This window comes from Prionailurus bengalensis, chromosome A2, assembly GCF_016509475.1.
Source record: "Prionailurus bengalensis isolate Pbe53 chromosome A2, Fcat_Pben_1.1_paternal_pri, whole genome shotgun sequence".
Classification (NCBI taxonomy): Eukaryota; Metazoa; Chordata; class Mammalia; order Carnivora; family Felidae; genus Prionailurus; species Prionailurus bengalensis.
In genome coordinates, this window is record NC_057348.1 from 52886239 (window position 1) to 52907035 (window position 20797).

The 20797-nt window shown below is 42.1% G+C and overlaps 1 protein-coding gene across 5 annotated transcripts in view; it reads right to left on the bottom strand.

Moving 5' to 3' along the window:
• Positions 1-20797, bottom strand: part of VGLL4 (vestigial like family member 4) — a 168431-nt gene that overhangs the window by 43407 nt on the left and 104227 nt on the right. The gene's annotated exons all lie outside the window — the stretch shown is intronic.

The following is a 20797-nucleotide window of genomic DNA, read 5'->3' on the forward strand; positions in this document are numbered from 1 at the left end:
GTAACTCTGTGCTTCATTATTAACTAAAATAAGCATGACCCTTTATTATAATAAAGGTTTTATATCTTCTAACATTTATAAACAAGAGTAATAATTACTTGAAGAGAAAATTTCAAGTTTTCTAAGTCATATGGGTGAGGGGGGGGGGGGACCTAAGATTTTCACAAATAATAACCCTTTTGTTGTGCTATTCTTATTGGTCTCTAAGGCCTGACCAATTTTGTTTCCACTCGGTCACAATTTGAGAGAAATATTAGGATAAAGCCAACTTCATCTGAAACCTTGTGGTACCTAAGACAGGAAACCTTTGTTTGCCACCACTAATTTTCATATCATCACAGATGTGTGCACAGGCTTAACAGTCGTTTGCTTCATACACATATGACAAATATGATTTTGTTAGGGAAAGGAGTGAGGGAAAAACCTCCTGAATGTTTACCAGGAAAAATAAAACTTTTGCCAATTGAGTCAGCAAGATATAAACTAGCAAATATACAGCGACCCCATAACACACCTCCAGGCAGGATTTCTTTTAGGGATTTTGGCCCCAAAGCAAACTGGAACTTTCCATTTTAAAGAAATAGCTAAAAACAGGCCATAGGCTTCCCTGCCACATTCAGACATTCAGCAGGATTTTGTTTGTCCTCTACTTCCTATTTATGAATTTTTGATTGAAAGGAGCAAGCAAACAGGGGAGCCTGGGTGGCTCGGTTGGTTGAGCATCCAACTCTTGATTTTGGCTCAGATCATGATCCCAGGGTTGTGAGACTGAGCCCCACATCAGGCTCTGCACTAAGTGTGGAGCCTGCTTAAGATTCTCTCTCTCCCTCTTCCCCTCTGCCTCTCTCCCCCACACTTGTGCTCGCTCACTCTCTAAAATAAAAAAAAAAATAAAAAATTTTACAAAGCAAACAAAAAAGACATGCTAACTAATATTTATACTGTGATAAATCAGAAAATATTCTTTCCAAATACACCCCCCTCTCTTATACCATCCTCCTCCACAGAAAGGGAAGGGGAATTTCCAATGTAAAACACGTCAGTAGCCCAGCTAACTTTCGGAGCAGCCCTGATGACAACCCCCAGGAACTCAGCAATTGCAAATCAAGTCTCCTCAACATGGCACAGAGAGCCACCATGCCCGCCACCCTGTGTTTCTCCACATCCTTGGCAGCTTCTGTGGGGAGGAGTAGTCCGGCTCTGTGTGGACCCCTGGGCTTTGGGAACCATTTTATCAGATGCCAGATGTGGAACGGCAGCAGTTGCCATGGAAACCTACCACCACAGCAACAAATTCAAATCCCCCCCCCAAAAAAAGTCACTCATCACAACACTAGAATACACTGCTAAGCAAAAAGCAAAACTCTTGCAGTAAGAACAACGTTCCCACTCTACTCCCCAATTTCCATCTTAACATAAGCTTGTTTGTGTTTGTTGGCAGTCTACATTCATCCAACGAATGCCCCGCTTATCTTTAAGACCGAAATCGCTGGTGTCTGACACAGAGAGAAGAAAGTCTACAGGAATCCCCTGAAAACTGGGATTTCTAACCTGGAGGGTAAAGGACCCACAGAGGACCCAGGGGTGGTTCTTCCCCAAGTGGTTCTTGTACACTTGGATTGCCTCAATGGACAGAGAAAACCGTGTGCCCAGACATGCAGGGAACTATCCAGGGTTAACAGGCTTAGTGCAAACAAGAACCCGTGCCCTCGGCCTATCAGAATGACATCTCCTTGTAAATGCTGTGCAAGGCCCACATGTGGCTTACAGCAGAGGAACTGAGGGTATAAGGGAAGGAATCCACAGTTAGAAGTGCAGAAACAGGTCTGGTCAGTGAGACACCTTCATTCATTTTGAGGCCCCCACTCAAGGACACTAGTCCAACTCCTTTTATTATAAAGTAGGATTTGCTACTATTATTGTATAAGTGGCAAAGGAAGGTTAAAATAATTTTAGTAAAATCAAGGAGAACACATAGTCTGAGAGTCAAGACACTGGCAGGACACTGTCACTTTATTTAGAACCAGGAGAATATGGGCACACGCTTCCCCTCGAAGTCCTGCCTCCAACAAGGGGGCTGGACTAGCTAACACCTAACTCTCCTGCAGCCCTCCGAATTAGCGACCCAACTCTGATCCACAGCCCTGTAAGGGATCAAGTACAAACCAGCCAACATTTACTAAGCGATTACTCCTTGTTTAACACCAAACCAAGGCAGCAAAAGGCACAGTGTGTGTCTCAGGTGCCATAGGTTTAAAAAACTAAAAAGCGAACCCATAGTCAACTTGTAACTTGGAAACCACAAGATTAAACAAAGTTCACACAAATTTCTTCACTACAGACCTCTGTATCCTCTAAAGCACTTGTCTGTCTCCAAGCCAGAAACACGGCTGTGCCGATTTTACTCACCCCCACCCCCATGCTCCTACACATTTCTGTAAACTCAGTCTCCCACAGCAGCGTTCTGGCTAGCTCAACCCACTGTAACCCCAAACGGCGGGGGCTTGCCAGTCACTGATGAGATACCCTGCAGGCTGCTTCTCCATTTATAACCAACAAGTGGCCCCATGACCCTCTCAGCCTTTGCTCCTAGTATCCCCCTTTGTGAACTCTGGAAATGTCAGCCCTAGAGGTTAAACTAGACTGGACACCACAGCATAAAGACCTCACTCTCTAACCCCAGGGCTTCTTCCTCCAATCTTCTTCTTACACTTAAATCCTACGCATCCGGCAAAGGCCACTTAAAATGCCTCCTCCTGCAGACTGTCTTCCTTGACTCCTCAATCTTAAAGCTATCTCTCTTGGGTGAGCATTCAGCTCTTGATTTCAGCTCATGTCATGATCCCAGGGTTGTGGGATCAAGCCTCAAGTTGGGCTCCATGTTGAGCAAGGACCTTGCTTAAGATTCTCTCTCTCTCTCTGCCCCTCCCTGGCTCTCATGTGTGCACGTGCGTGCATGCACGCGCGCGCGCACACACACACACACACACACACACCTCTCTCTAAAATAAAAATAAAGTCATCTCTTCTTCTGAATACCCATAGAAATTTATCCCTATGATACTTCCCTTCCTACCTTGTTTTATGCTCCTTGAAACAGGAGACATTTAATTCATTTCATATACTCAAGAATGCAGAGCACAATACCTTCCACATAGTAAATGGATGGTAAACATTGACTGAATGAATAAATGAGGCATGGCAATCGGGTGCCCAGGTGAGAGAGTTATAGGATATGTTACAGATCAAAGTTGTGAGAATAAAGAATATTAAAAGTTTTAGTTAAGAATATTATTTAGGGGCGCCTGGGTGGCACAGTCGGTTGAGCGCCCGACTTCAGCCAGGTCACGATCTCGCGGTCCATGAGTTCGAGCCCCGCGTCGGGCTCTGGGCTGATGGCTCAGGGCCTGGAGCCTGTTTCCGATTCTGTGTCTCCCTCTCTCTCTGCCCCTCCCCTGTTCATGCTCTGTCTCTCTCTGTCCCAAAAATAAATAAAAACGTTGAAAAAAAATTTAAAAAAAAAAGAATATTATAAAAAAAAAAAACCTCTCAGAACTCAGCAATAAAAAGAACTCAATTTAAAAATAGGAAAAGATCTATGGGGCACCAGGGTGGCTCAATCAGTTGAGCATTCGACTCTGGCTCGGGTCATGATCTCGCAGTTGATGAGTTCAAGCCCTGCGTCAGGCTCTGTCCTGACAGCTCAGAGCCTGGAGCCTGCTTGGGATTCTATGTCTCCCTCTCTCTCTGCCCCTCCCCCACTTGTGCTCTATGTCTCAAAAATAAATAAACATTAAAAAAATTAAAAAATAAAAATAGGAAAAGACCTAAATAGACATTTCTCAAAGAAAGATTATCTATCACCTCAAAGAAAGATGGCTATCATTAGCCATCACAAATCAAACACAAATAAAAACCACAATGAGACACCACTACACACACACCAGGAGGGCTCATCAGAAGACAGAAAAGAACAAGTGTTGACAAGAACGTGGGGCATTTGGAACCTTTGTGCACTGCTGGTATGAACACAAAATGGTGCAACTGCCATGGAAAACAATTTTGGGCAGTTCCCCAAATGGTTAAACATCAAGTTACCGCATGACCCAGCAACCTCACTCGGAGGCATACAACCAGGAGAAATTAAAACATATGTTCATATAAATACTTATACATGAATGGTCACAGCATTATTCGTAATAGCCAAAAACCCAAATGTCCCCCAACTGACAAGTGGGTACAGAAAACATGTCTATCCAGAAGATGGAACATTATTCAGCCATAAAAAGCAATGAAGTACGGATTCATGCTGCAACATGGATGAACCTAGAAAACAGTACGTTCAGTGAAGGCAGCCAGACACAAAGGGCTGCTACTGATTCCATTTACATGAAATGTCCAGAATAGGCAAATTAAAGACACAAAAAATAGATTAGTGCTGGAGGCTGCAAGGAGGAGCAATGGGAAGTGACTGCCAGGGAGTGGAGGGTTTCTTTTGGGAGTGATGAAAATGTTCTAACATGGATTGGGGGGGGGGGGGGGCGGGGGCTGGGTGGCTCAGTGGGTTAAGCATCCACTTCAGCTCAGGTTATGATCTCAAGATTCGTGGGTTCGAGTCCCGCACCCAGCTGTGCTGACAGCTCAGAGCCTGGAGCCTGCGCTTCAGATTCTGTGTCTTCCTCTTGCTGCCCCCCTGCCCACTCTCTCTCAAAAATAAATAAATAGAGATTTTAAAAAATGCTCTAAAATGGATTGTGGTGAAAGTTGCACAATCTGTGAATATACTCAAAACCACTGGGCTGTATATGCTAAATGGGTGAATTGTATTGGTATGTGAATATCTCTACTAAAGCTGTTACCCTCACCACTAAAAAATAAAAAAATATTTATAAGTAGATGACAAAAGACTCCAGTATCATTAGTTCCTTTCCTATCTCAAGTTTTTCACGCTGAACTGTTCAATGAGAACAAGCATCCATTAATTTTCCCTGGAATGAAAATAAACCTTGTGTTATTATAGCTACAGCTCTCTACAATGTTAAAGTTGGGTAATTAAAAAAAAAAAACTATTAATTTAAGCAAAAAACAGGTCAGGTAGGCACTTGGATTCACCAAGGGAACCCTTCACCAAGGTTTATATTAAGGTCCAGCTCAGCTTTTAATCAGACCGTGTGTGAGCCCCCCTTGCATGCTGAGGGCAAGTGCTGTGAAAAAGCAAATGACCTAACAGACTCTGACCACATGCAGGGAAGGAAAGAATACAGAACAAAAGGAACTTAATCTGAGGTGTAAAAGACTTTTTGCACTTGAATTAGCGTATATTCTAAATTTCACAATGATTTGGTAACTGAAAAAGAAAAGTATCTTTTTGAGAAATAAACAGGAGAAAGGAGATCCAAGGAACTCAGTGTTTTAAGTTTCTCAAGCTGGTCTCACTAGGATTGTCAACTTTAAAAAAAAGAAAAAAAAAAAATATATATATATATATGATTGTAACAAAGGAAGTTTAGTTTTTAAAATGCATTTGGCCTCTTTATATAGGGATGGGTTACTAAGAAAATGCCCAACACATGCAAAGATTACATAACTGCTGTTCTCAGTCCTGGTAGCAGTTCTAACATAGGGATCAAAAATATTCCTTAAATATGTCTTCCAACTGGAGATGAGCAAAGATTTTTGGCCCAAAATTTCATAAAAATCAGCATCTATTAATTTCAATGGGAAAAAAAAAAGAGTTGAACAGAAAGATAAAGAAAACCGCTTAGCTTTATGATGTGCCATATAATGATTCTGGTGAAATATCAGAAGAAAATTCTGCTTTCTAGTCAGAATACGGTGGAGGGAAAGCAAGGCATGGGGACAAGACCCAGGGACATGTGGCCTAGTTTCAGAATCCTGCACAGATTCTAAGACTCCTTACTTGCTACATTTTAATATAGCTGAGATTAAAGTTTGTCTTACATTCAATTAGCATATTTTCAAAAGCGAGACAGTTTCTTTCTTAGTGGGACGTGAAATAATGGTTGGTCTTAGACTGGATACAATATGGAACCAAACTGGAGGGCCTTCAAAACAGCACTGGTCTCATTAGCCTGTTTCTTCATTTGTAAAATTAAGTGATTTGATTGTACCACCTTAATGGCTTAACTTTTGCTCTAAATGTCTCCTCCATTTTACGTAAGGGCTATCTTCCAATGTTAAGTCACACTTTAGCTGCCGATGAAGAAATACTCAACTTTTATAGGACACACCTTACACAATAGAAGAAAAAAGTGATTCCACTATGTATGCTTAACTAATTTACCTCATCCTTGAAAGGGATGTGATTAAAAATCAAGGAGACTTCCAATTCTCAGTGTTCAAGTTTCACTCACGTATTCAAATACCCTAAGAACACTGTAGTTAGTACACTGAAACTGGAAATAACCATCATCTGGTCCACAAAATGCAGATTCGACCCTCATACAAGGAGATGATGAAGGCCAAGGTCTTCAACATGGAGGTGAGACAACTAATTTGGTTCAGTGACCATAAGGGATTCCAGGGAAAAGCAGAGGCAGCTTTGGAACCCGGGTCCCTCAGCTCCCGGTCACCGCATCGCTTCACCAGCTCTGTGAGCCAATCGCCACACAAGGATTTGTGACTGCATTCAAGACTGTGGCCCGCCTCACAAGGAATTCATGAAAATCATGGTATTGACTATCATTTTATGGAGATTAGTCAAACAGCACAAGGCTGAAATGACAGTGTCTTCGTGTTTACGGAGAAGGGGAAGGTAGGAGTGTACTAAAAAAAGTTATCTTGCCCTTACCCTTAAAAAGGGCAGATTTTCCACAAAAATCTGTATTGCCTTCCATACTCAAAACCTTTCTTCCACAATTTAAATCGTCGCTGTGTTTAAGACTTTAGGTTCTACTCCCTTCCCCATCCCTTTTATCATGTTTGAACCTAAATCAAAAAAAAAAACCACAGCTTGGTTCCCACCCCCCACCAAAAGCCTCTCGGCGGCTACGGCGGCTACGTGGGACCGTCTCCTGTCTGACCACAGCCCAGGGGGAGCAGACTGACATCACCCTACTGGCGAGAGCCACCCAGATAAAACAACTGCTCTCCCCTCACGCTCAGGACCGTGCAGGGCAGCGGCCGCGGCATATTCATTTTCTTTCAAATAATACTTCTTTGTCTCAGGGAGCAGCAGCTGGAGAGAAGACAGTGAAGTCAACCTCTTTCACACAGTTCAACTGGTGGCTCTCCCCACTCTGGCTCCCTTTTTTCTTTTTTTAAAGGAGGGCTGTTAGGCAACATGATGAAACCCGGGCGAGCCAGAAGAGATAAAAGACGTGACGTAGCGTCTGCCAGCGGTGCAAGGATTACCAGGGATTCTACAGGGCAGTGACCACGCCCCCTCGCCCCCACCCCTTTCCCACAGCCGCTCTCAGCAGCCCAGAGCCGCAGCTGGAGACTTGCAGAGCCCCATGTCACATCTGGAGGCCAAACCTCAGCAAAAGGTTACTCGGATGCAGCCAGCCAGGCGGGGAGGCCGTGTGAGTGCAGACCCCCAGCTGAGCATCATTTGAGAGGCTCTGGGCTTTTCTTTAGGGCAACAAGGAGATTGTTGAGGAAAAAAGAAAAAAAAAGAAAGAAAGAAAAAACCCTTACAGCATATTACTGACTGCTAATAATATAACTAAGGATTAACAAAACATAGTAAAATGTGGCGTTGCAACATATATACGCCTTCGTAATCAGAATTTCAAATAATCCTGTAAATGTTACACTTTGTCAGAGGTTTCCTGTATCTTACGCCAAGTATATTTTATTTTTAAAGCATTTAAAAATGTGATTATTCCAGTTTTTCCTCACTACGGTCCCATAACGGAAGAAGGTTAAGAATGATTCCCTAACTGCAGCTAAGGAGATTAATGTGTCAAGAATTAAGTGAATTGCTTAGGTCATAAAGCTGATCCACAGAAGAGCTGGAAGGATAAGCCAGGCATTCAGATTCCCCCATTTTCATATTCTTTTTAGATGTGCAGGATTCTTTACAGGTTAACGAAAAGAAGTGGGAAGAAGACAGGTAAAGGGGAGAGTCCCTGCAGAGCAGGTGGGGGGTTCACCCAGATTACAATTCAGCAAGTCTGGCTGGCACCTGCTCCCAGACAATGCCAGTGTGGCTGGTATTATCAGGGTGGAGGATGTCCACAACTCTTAATGGTTTTGTTTTATTATTTTATTTTATTTCACTTTACTATTTTAATTTTTATTTTAGAGAGAGGCATGAGTAGGGGTAAGGAGGAAAGGGAGGGAGAGGGAGAGAGAAAGAGAGAGAATCTTAGGCAGACTCCATGCTCAGTGAGGAGCCCTACACAGGGGAGAGAGAAAGAGAGAGAATCTTAGGCAGACTCCATGCTCAGTGAGGAGCCCTACACAGGGCTCAATCCCTCCACCCTGGGATCATGACCTGAGCCAAAATCAAAAGTGGGACACTCAACCAATTGAGCCACCCAAGCTCCCCTACAATCCTTAATGGTTTTAATCATCTGTAATTCCATAGAGATTAGAGCATAAAGGGTTAAAAAAGAACGCCAGGGGAATAGTAAAATGTCTGGAATTCTCAATCTCCATTCTGAACAGACAATAAAATGTTTAGGAAAGGTTAATCTAAATATCAAAAAGTACTAACTAGCTGAAGATATATTAAAGTCAATTAAAAATTATTATATTCACACCCATATGTTGCTATTCATTTAACAAGTTTTATACCACTTAAAATAATTTTGTTGTGTTTGTTGTTAAAAAAAAGAAAAGAAAGAAAATCCATGCACTATCATTTGCTCTACTGAATTCAATTTACAAGTTAACTGTACCTTCTTCATGGATTACGCAATACTGGAACCTGGGGGAAATTATCACAAAGTAAGAGAAGTGAAATTAATGTCTTATTATACATGTCACTTCAGCTCAAAGAAAAACTCAGTTATCTAACAATGACATAATTAGGGAAGATCAGCAGATCTCAGTTCCAAGTTGGGTTTTGGCTTTCTAAATCATAATTGGGACTCAAAAAGATCAAACAATTGACCACGCCCTCCGTTTCCTGAGCCAGACCAATGACCACACCAGCTTCTACTCTTGGTCCTCCAATCCTAGGCTACGGCTCTGCAGGGAGTCCAGAGTCAATCAGGAAGCTGAGTTTCAGAGCGTGAGCCCTGCTTTCCTGTACCGGTGAAGCCGGAAGGGCTGTGTCTGCCCGGATATTAGAACATCGATACAATGTGTCACGTGTCCTCACAAATCCCTATCTGAGGTCCTGGCACCAACGCATGACCCCAGAGGCAGCTCAAGAAACTTTTAGTGCCAGGCATACAGAACCCTCCTAATGGAAAAGGCCCTGTTTTTAACAGCAGAAATTCTTCACTGTATTTATCAGAAAATCCACTTTGGTGACATGTTACTGTTAATGAGGAGAATTATGGAAGTAAAGTTTTTACCGATGGTATTAGAATCAGGCTCAATTTCCTCCATGGTAGAGCTCATACATGCTTAGAAGGAATCGCTGAACAAAGTAAAGCAAAATAAGGCTTGCTCTGCGGCACCTGGGTGGCTCGGTTGGTTGTGCAGGCGGCTGACTTTGCCTCAGGTCATGAATTTACAGCCCATGAGTCTGTGGGTTCAAGCCCTGCGTCCGGCTCTGTGCTGACAGCTTGGAGTATGGAGCCTGCTTTGGATTGTGTCTCCCACTCTCTCTGCCCCTCTCCCTCCCTCCCTCCGTCTCTCTCTCTCTCTCTCAAAAATAAATAAACATTAAAAAAAAATTTTTAAAGGCTTGTTCTAACCTCTTCAACAGTTGAACTGCCTCATGAGGGACATGCATTAAAATAGAGAAATTAAGCTGTGGGAAAATAGTAAACATAAGTGGTTAATGTAAGCGGGTAAAAATTCCCAAAGAAACTCTCTCTTTAAGCCCTTTAAAATGCAACAGGTTAAACATCGAAGATAGTATGTTAATATCTGCATTTTCAAAACATTCTTTACGTGAAGGGAATTCTGGAGGGTTTGACTGGGGCAGGGGCTCTGGGAGGGTTAAGTCTTAGAATCAGTCACTGACCACTAAGGAAGGAAAAAAAAAAAAAAAGACAATTCTGGGAGGGAAAGGTGGGACTGGAAAATTAAACTTGTGCTTCCTCTGATTTCCCATAATCTTTGGAATGGACTCATCACAGTCTGCCTATAGAAGAGTTTACTCATGCCCAGCTCTCTTTGCAACACCAAGCACAGGGCCACGAGTGTCTCGCTTCTTCCCGTCTGTACCCCTGACCACACTACCCATGTGCAGAGACTCAGTAGAAGTGGGCTTTGGAATCAGAAAAAGGTATGATCTTAGCAATGTCTCTTCACTTCTCTTGAACCCCCATTTCTTTTTTTTTTTTTCAATATATGAAATTTATTGTCAAATTGGTTTCCATACAACACCCAGTGCTCATCCCAACAGGTGCCCTCCTCAATACCCATCACCCACCCTCCCCTCCCTCCCACCCCCCATCAACCCTCAGTTTGTTCTCAGTTTTTAAGAGTCTCTTATGCTTTGGCTCTCTCCCACTCTAACATTTTTTTTTCCTTCCCCTCCCCCATGGGTTTCTGTTAAGTTTCTCAGGATCCACATAAGAGTGAAACTATATGGTATCTGTCTTTCTCTGTATGGCTTATTTCACTCAGCATCACAGTCTCCAGTTCCATCCACGTTGCTACAAAGGGCCATATTTCATTCTTTCTCCTTGCCACATAGTACTCCATTGTGTATATAAACCACAATTTCTTTATCCATTCATCAGTTGATGGACATTTAGGCTCTTTCCATAATTTGGCTATTGTTGAGAGTGCTACTCTAAACATTGGGGTACAAGTGCCCCTATGCATCAGTACTCCTGTATCCCTTGGGTAAATTCCTAGCAGTGCTATTGCTGGGTCATAGGGTAGGTCTATTTTCAATTTTCTGAGGAGCCTCTACACTGTTTTCCAGAGTGGCTGCACCAATTTGCATTCCCACCAACAGTGCAAGAGGTGAACCCCCATTTCTTCATCTACCTTGAGAGATTGTTGTCAGAAGCACTGAAAACTTATAGAAGGTTTCCAGTCCAGAAGAGGCCATGTATTATACTATGTGTCTAATTCCATCAGTTGACAGTCCCATTTAAAGGATGGGATGGTGGGGGAAAAGGAGACTTCTCCAAACGTCACTCTCACTATTCATGAGAACTCCTCTCTTCTCATCAAGTTAGCACATATAGTTTCCACTAACTAACTGAGAAGGTCAGGAGACACCGTGTCAAGGAGCATGGGTGTGTGAGCATTCCCAATCTTCCCCACCAGGAGCCAGCAGATGATCCTGGGGCAGCTACCTGACTTCCTACGACTGTTTCCATATGTGTGAAAATGCCCGTATGAACTTACACATGGACCCTGAGCTATTTCAAAGATTAAACAAGAAACCTGGTACAGTGCCTAACACACAGTTGGTGCTCAGTAAAATAGCACCTCTTCCTTCCCAGGCACACTCTCAACTCAGTATGCTCGCTTCCATGCACATTTCTCCCCACTAAGAGGCACTCAGAATTCCTCTGGACCAATTCATATTCATCTCCACTTTCAAAACCCAACCCACAGGCACCCTGCCACCCCCAGCCCCAAGAATATCTGTTCTGACACCATCTGGTAGAGCTGACACGGCTGTCCTGAGTGACATTCTAGTACTGTCTGCCTCCAACTCAAGAGCTACAGATTTTTTTTTTTAAGTTTCTTTATTTATTTTGGAGAGAGAGGGAGCACGAGGAGAGGAGGGGCAGAGAGAGAGAGAGAGAGAGAGAGAGAGAGAGAGAGAGAAAATCCCAAGCAGCTTCTGTGCTGTCAGCACAGAGCCCAACACGGCCTCAATCCCCAAAACCGTGAGATTACAACCCGAGATGAAATCAAGAGTTGGACGCTTAACTGACTAAGCCACCCAGGTGCCCCCAAAAGGTACAGATTTTTGACCAATATCACCATGTTTGCTATGGTCTCCAAAGATAAACAGGCAGTCTTGTTCTCTGCAATATATTCTAGTCCAGACCCTGAAGAGTAAAAGCAGGCTCCCAGGAACCGATACAAAATTCTTACACAAACTGGCATACGGACTGTTGATGGTCACATACAGGCCTACCTATTCCAAACATGAAATCTCATTATCAGCTCCAAACTCCCTCAACAGAGCTAAAGCAGGCAGGTAGCTAGGATGTAACAAATACCCTAAGTCAAATATTCTGCTATCCCACAGAGATGCATTAACTCACTGTATTACTTATCATGAAACATGCTGGTTTCAGAAGTCACTGAGTGAATTTTCCAAGGATTAAAATAGGACACAAAGTTCAAATACTGAGAGAGTGGCACACGATACTGAGAGAGTGACAGCAACATTAAGAACTCAGGCATGGACATAATTCAAGTGCCTAATAACCATGAAGACTGTAATAAAATGAGCCACTCAAAGTAACATTCTGTAAACTTTATTAGTGAAAGAGTTAAATACAGGAGTAATTTTTTCCCAACTTTTTATTTCAAAAAAAAAAATGTTAAGCTACTGAAAGTTGAATGGACAACGAATATCCCACTTCCTATACCTAGATTCACCTAGCATCCTGTCAGTGTTTTATCTATACTCACTTTTTTTTTTGCTATAAATGCTATAGTCTTTTTTTTTTTAATTTTTTTTTTTCAACGTTTATTTATTTCTGGGGCAGAGAGAGACAGAGCATGAACGGGGGAGGGGCAGAGAGAGAGGGAGACACAGAATCAGAAACAGGCTCCAGGCTCTGAGCCATCAGCCCAGAGCCTGACGCGGGGCTCAAACCCACGGACCGCGAGATAGTGACCTGGCTGAAGTCGGACGCTTAACCGACTGCGCCACCCAGGCGCCCCTACAGTCTTTTATAAAGTAACTTGTAGGAGGCAGTTGGGTGGCTCGGTCAGTTAAGCATCTGACTCTTGATTTCAGCTGAGGTCACAATCTCACCGTTTTTGAGTTTGAGCCCCACACCTGGCTCTGCACTGACAGTGTGGAGCCTGCTTGGGATTCTCTCTCTCCCCCTCTATCTCTGCCCCTCCCATGCTCTCTCTTTCTCAGTCTCTCAAGATAATAAACTTAAAAATTAATAATAATAATAATAATAGAGGATCACAAAGCGCTTTTGATTATATGGGTTCTACCTATCAACAATTCCTATATTAGGAATTAAAATGAAGAAAATGTTCAAATATTAATTTGAAGATAAACTTAGCACATCAAAAAAAGAAGCAGCAGCTATGGGCATCTTGTAAAAGGAGGGCATTAACTTTAGCTGTACCAGTTAAGAATAAGGATTTGAAAAATAAGTAGGATTTGGACACTTGAAATGATGGGTACGGCCATTCCAGGAGGGGACAGCTGCAGGAGTAAATGGAGAGAGCAAGGATGACGTCATATGTGTGCACGTGTGCACAAGGTCAATCTAACTGTTACGAAGGGCTCATTCCTTCTAATGGTAAAGAGTTAAAGCTAAATAGATAGATGGGTCAGATAACACAGACAGAGTGTTTAGGTATGACAAGTAACTGATAGGGAGCCACATAAGTGTTGACGCGGCAAAGGCAAATATTCAGGCGCTATGCCTAGGACTTCTGGGATGGACACACCTGAGCGTGGGGGTAGGGCAGTGACGCACGTGTAAGGTGTAGGGGTCAACAACGTTCACATCTATGAGGGTAGTGAAGAGGCAAGTCCAAGAGATGCTTTAAGGAAAGATCTTTATAAACTGAGAAACCATGCAAACTGGAAAAGCTGAAAGCTATACTCTTTTTCTACCTTATCAAGATAAAAGGGAAAAAATAAAGATTGAGTTAGCAGTGTGAGTCTATATTTTAGGTTCTCCAAAGTGATCTAACAAAGGCTAATGAGCTTTCTACATCCACATTTTTGTTATGACATTAATATTCTAATGAAATTCTTTTTATTGCTGGAGAAAAAGTTCAGTATGCCAAAACTCATTTTCTTTAAATAAAATAATAGAGATATCTATTGTTTTAGTTGCAGGAAGTATGCTAAGATTTTCCAACTGTCCGTGAATAATCAAAACTCATTTCACAGGGGTGCCTGGGTGGCTCAGTCGGTTAAGCGTCCGATGTAAGTAATGCTACTTACATTTCATCATGACTCAGGTCATGATCTCGTGGTTTGTGAGTTCGAGCCCTGTGTCAGACTCTGTGCTGAAGCTCGTAGCCTGAAGCCTGCTTCGGAATCTGTGTCTCCCTCTCTCTCTGTCCCTCCCCAACTTGTGCTCTGTCTCTCTCTCTTAAAAGTGAATAAATGTAAATAAATAAATAAATAAATAAATAAATAAATAAATAAATATTCATTTCATAGGTGTTTCCCGGTGTCTCCCTCTCTCTCTGTCCCTCCCCCACTTGTGCTCTGTCTCTCTCTCTTAAAAGTGAATAAATGTAAATAAATAAATAAATAAATAAATAAATAAATAAATAAATATTCATTTCATAGGTGTTTCCCGGGTAACATCTGAGTTGTAAAGAACAAATATCAAGTATCTCAATAATACATACTTATAAAATAAAAATTCTTAACAGTGATTTAAAACAGACTCAAATGAAATCCACCCTATGTTGAAATAAACCAATCCTAAACAAATATAACATCCTTCATTAAATTAGTGTCAAGCTAATATGCAGTTATGTTAGTTTTTTTTTTTTCATAGCATGCAGTATATTTTGGAGTCCTTTTATGGAAAAATTTTACTCAGTAATTATAGTTTACATAAGCTATGACTGAAAAATGTTTGCATTCCCCAACCAAAAACTAAAACACTATTGTACTTGAAGTCTAAAAGTACACTAGCCCGAGAGAGTATTAAACCATTTATTGCCGATTTACTGGAGAGGCAAACAGTTAATTTCATCTATCGATAACAGTATTTAATACCAAAATGTATTTTTGTTTCACATTACAAACAGAGGTATGGTAATAGCATACAGCATCACCAAAGACTATGCGAATCTGAGAGTAGCTTTGTGAAGGGACTATTGCAGATTTGTTTCCTAGGTTTTAACATTAATTGGAAATCTTAAGATCTTTATGCAAAAAAGTGTATTACATCAAGGAAAACTTTATTTTTTATATACATATTTTTTACTTTAGAGAGAGTACGTGAGCAGGGGAAAGAGGCAGAGAGAGAGAGAGAGAGAGAGAGAGAGAGAAGTCTTTTTAAACAATTATGGTTTTTGTCCTCCTACTTATATATATATTTTTAAGTTTATTTATATTTATTTTCAGAGAGCAGGGGAGTGGGGAAGGGGCAGAGAAACAGGGACAGAAAGAGAACCCCAAGCAGGCTCCTTACTGTCAGCACAGATCCCAACATGGTGCTTGAACCCACAAACCAGGAGATCATGAACTGAGCCAAAATCAAGAATTGGACACTCAACCGACTGAGCCACCCAGGTGCCCCAAGCACTTTTTGTATCCTTATCAAGTGCCAAGAAAAGATACTGTTAAATACAAACTAAAAACTTGTAACAGTTAATCTGAAAACAAATATTCCACTAGCATGCAGAATTTGATGTGTTTCTCAAACACAATGCATCCCCATGATGCAGAGTTTTATAGGCAAGAGTGAACATGAAGGGGGTTCCCCAAATTAAACAACTTCAAATATTAGGGGAGGGGATGCTACTTACATTTCATCTCTACTTCTCTCCATCCTGTCTACCCCCCTCCACCTTTCTTTTAAAGTTTACATTAGCCAGTGAGCAAATTTTATCAATGAAAGGCCAGGAAGGACTGAGTCCTCTGGTGTATTTACTTAAGATATGAAGGTCAAACAACCACTGGGCTCATAAAAGTTGTGGCCGGTTCAGGGCCTACACTTCAGGTCTCTCCTTACCTCCAAGTGACTCATTAGGAAGCAAAAGAAAGAGGAAAACTGAGCTGATCAAAGGCTGGGCTGTCATTAAGTGAAAATGAGGGAAGATGAAAGGCTTGCCCTCCACTTCAAAGGTACAGAGGAGCCTGGGTGAGCTGACAGCGGGAGCCCCTGGATCCGCGGTGCAGACATTCCTCAAGCTGCTGTGTCCCCGCTCTGTAAAAAAGAAACTCCAATGGTTTCCTCCTGAATGTACAGAGGGGTGGGTTTCCCCAAAATATCAAGGGGCAAACCTCACTGCAGAAATGAAAACGAGGAAAGCTGATGGGGCTCCAGGGCAGCTGCCAAAGGTGGCTTTCTGAAACAGCATGCAGTTACACCGAAGCCAAGTTTCTCCCTGGGCTTTCATGCGTGTAAGGAAACAAATCTTCATTCTGAGAGGTCTGGGACGAAGCAGCAGGTCCACCTCCCCAGCAATTTAATGCAGGGTACTCAGTGTGTTCATGCAGAAGGCCATCCAGACTTGCTGGAGTCTACAGGGGCGGGGGGGGGGGGGGGAGGGGAGGGGGGATAGAGCTGGTCTAGAACCAGACAGGGCTAGGGAGCAGGGGCAGGAAAGTCAGGTGGATTTAGGATGTCACTACAGTTCCCTCATCCTATCCTGTCCCTTCCCCAGACCCCGACTTCCCACCCATTCACAGTATTTCCACACACAGAGGCTCCTTCAGGCAGGAAAGATTTTATATTAGAAGGGGGACCCTAAGTCATCTAGTCTAATCTCCATCCCAAGATAGACTCCCTGGAATGACTATAAAATGGGGGAAATGTGCACTCACTACTTCACCTCCTTTAACACATGAGCAACCTTATCTATGTAGTTTTGACCATCCTGGAGACTTTTCACAGAATTTGCAAGGCCCTCCCACCCTGTAATTTATGGTTAGTAACAGAAGTGCACGTACGTGCAAAGGAAGCACAGATAGCCACCTATTCTACCCAAAGTTAGTAATCAGGATGATAGGGAACCCTGAGGAGCATTTACTTGGTGTTGCAAAGCTTATATACACGAATTCATTTCATCCTTCTAATTACCTATGAAGTAGGTATTCTTATTGAGTCTCATTTTACAGAGGAGGAAACAGAAGCAAAAAGGTGGCATATCAAGTTGCCCAAGGTCACATGCCATTCAGAGACGTGTAACGGAGCAGATGGTACTCCGGCTGGGTCTTGAAGGATGAGCAGGAGTTTGCCAGAGAAAAATATCCTGCAGACCAGACAAGCACTCAGTGAAGGATGGTCGGAAAAAGCATGGGCAACCCAGCCACTGGAATATACATGGCAAAGTGAAAGTGCATTAAAGAGACAGGCAGAGAAAGGCCCATTAACAGTGATGCTGGGGGACACCTTGGGCTTAGGCTATCTAAAGGCTTTAATGGCTAGAAGCCCCCCTCAAATAAATACTCATTACAAGCAGTTAGCTTGCTATGCAGACAAGTTCAAGACAAGACCATGAGCCCTGCTTCCTTCCACTTCCAATCAGACTGCTGTCACTGGAGTTCTCCTGCATGGAAATTCTGCAGTAGCCTTTTCTACTGGGCCATGCTCAAGCAAGTTTGGACTGTATTTTGCAGGCAATGGGGAGCAGCCAATGATGACCTTCAACCTGGAAAGTGACATACCCCCATATATACGTGGCCATCTGCACATCTGCCCTTGTTGACTGGATTCACCTAGAATTCCATCCCCATATTCTGCTCATCATCACCAAACACCCCCACCCACAACTTACTTTCTAAAGATTATCTTACTTTACAACATGCATGATGCCAACTTGTTTCTTATATAATGACTAGTACTGATCAGAAAGAAAGCCTGACACTAGGCTGTCAGCTCCTTGAGAAGAGCACTGGACACAAAGCCTGGTGCTCAAATATTCACTGGATGGCCCTCTAGGTGCCATTAATAAGGCTCATCACCTAACTGGTAATACTTTGCAAAATGTTTTCATGGAAGCGAATGGTATGTGCAGAGCTTCAAGAATAAATTAAAGGAGTATCAATACAAACAATAGCCTTCCCTCCAAATCTCCAAACTGTATCATAGTTTTATTAAGATATAATTCATACACTACACAATTCACCCCTTTAAAGTGTCCAATTCAATGTGTTTTAGTATATGCCTAAGGTCATGCCACAATCACCACAATCTTTTTTAAGATTTTATGTTTAAGTAATCTACGCCCAACATGGAGGCTGAACTTATGACCTCGAGATCGAATCACATGCTCTGCCAACTGGGCCAGCCAGGCACTTCAACAATCACTACCATCTAATTTTAGACTAGTTCTTCCCCTAAAAAATTAGCAGTCAGTACCCACACTGTACCCCCTCTCTCCAGCCCCTGGCAATACTACCCTATTTTCTGTCTCTATATATTTATCTCTTCTAGACATTTCATATAAATAGAATCATATTGTAGTCTTTTGTGTCTGGCTTCCTTCACATAGCATAATGTTTTCAAGGTACATCCGTGTTGTAATATGCATGGGTACTGTGTTACTTTTTAATGACAAATAATACTCCATTGTATGGGCTGTAACACAACATACTTATCCATTCATCAGCTGATGGATATTCACACTGATCCTACTGTTTGGCTATTATGAATAATGCTGCTATGGACGTCCGTGTGAGGCCGTGTTTTCCATTCTTTTGGGTGTATATCCAGGAATGGAATTGCTGGGTCAAATGGCAACCCCAAGTTTAACATTCTGAGGAACTACCAACCTGTTTCCCTAAGTGGCTGTGCCTAAAATTTACAATCCCACCAGCAATGTATGAGAGTTCCAATCTCTTTATACCCTCATCAGCCCTTCTTACAGTCTTATTTTTTTTTTTAATTTTAGCCATCTTAGTGGGTGTGAAGTTGTATTTCACTGTAGTTTCAATTTGCACTTTCCTAGTGACTAATGATATTGAGGCTTCTTTTCATTTGCTCATTGACTATTAGTATATCTTCTTTGGAGAAATGTCTATTCAAATCCTTTGTTCAATTAAAAAAAAATTTATGTTTACTTATTTTTGAGAGCAAGAGAGACAGAGCATGAGTTGGGGAGAGACAGAAAGAGAGAGAGGGAGACACAGAATCCAAAGCAGGCTCCAGGCTCTGAGCTGTGAGCACAGAGCCCAACATGGGACCTGAACCCATGAACTTTGAGATCATGACCTGAGCCACAGTTGAACGCTCAACTGACTGAGCCACCTAGGTGTCCCTGTCCAATTTTAAATTGGGTTACTGTCCATGTATTGTTGAGATGTAAGAGTTCTTCATATGTTCTGGATACAAACCCCTTACCAGATATATGATTTGTATAAATGTTCTTCCATTCTGTGGATTGTGCTTTCATTCAAATCTATTATTACCATTACCTATGGCCTTCAGATTTAGGAACAAAAAAAACCCCTCACACAAAATCTGACTCTTATTCTTATCTCTTACAAGGCATGGGAATGTTATAACAAATGCTCTTCTAAGAGCCATTATCTTCCCATCCTGTTTCCTGATAGCCCAGCCTGTGTTGAACACCAAGGACCCAGCCATGGCTAAATGCCCACCACATACACCTAGGTGGCAAACTCCAGGAAAATAAACAACAGTGACATTCACCATAGACATTCTGCCCGTTTTAGAAATTCCATCCATCTTCCCAAAGCCGTGCTTTAATGGTTTTACAAAATAAAGAAATATAATGTCACGCTATTAATAGACTGCAGAACCTACATGTGTCTTGCCAGCCTATTTTCTTTAAAACCGTGTTGACAATGATTGTTAAAACTGCTCCCATGCTAGAATGCTCCGTAACTGTTTGAGCCTTGACATGAGGTCAATGGGAATTAGACTAATGAAAAAATAAAACCAAACTGAAACATTGTAATTTGGGGCCTCCTAGACTATATTAAACTTTTGGAAAATTAGATGGATGAGTGGTTGCAACCACTGACATTCATATTTCACTCTTAGTTCTCCAGGGTCCTCATTCTCTCTGTGCCATTAACCTTTAGGGTCTAGCTCTTTGTCAATCTCACTTCAACCATGCATTCTAAGGATTACAGAATCAGTAATTCCACAGCACATTATGGCACAGACACGGTCAGATCAGAGAGACAGATGTGAGCTCATGTAATTGAGAGGTTTCCATCTGTCGCATTGAAAACTAAGGCCTGAAAGACTCTCACATTTTCTATCGTTCAGGGCTGTTCAGACACCGGATGGCCCATGTACTTAAGCGCTGGGTAGTTCTGCAAACACCTTAAATGGCTAGTGTTTCTGCCTTTCTTGCCAAAGGTGGGTGGATATTCATGGAAGATGCTCACATTAGACTTAGTACGGATCCCAAGCATGGCTGAAAGCACAGAGGTGATAATTCCAGGTGAAGAAAGTGACATCACCTCCTACATATCCAAATCCTAGCTTCCACATCAGCCCACACATAATCAGGTCCCCTCACTGGGACAGCACATTACCTACTGGAATAATATCAAGGCACTGTAGACTTTCTGGAAGGGAAAAGAAGAAGGAATCCATGAAGGAAAAGCAGTAAAGGCTCTTGTATTAGCAAAGAGTTAAAAATAGGTGTCATACAAAAGAGACATTCTATTTTTATAGCAGGATTTTCTGTAAGTGGCTAATGAATATTTCTATGGCTACTCAAATGAAACTGACTCCATGTGACAAATGCATTACTGGAAATTTGGGAATAAATTAACTTTTGGTTAAGTATGATCTTGATCTACTGAGCTCCTAGTTAGAGCAAAAGTAGTTCCCATTCATTTTTATCAATCTATGGAAATTTT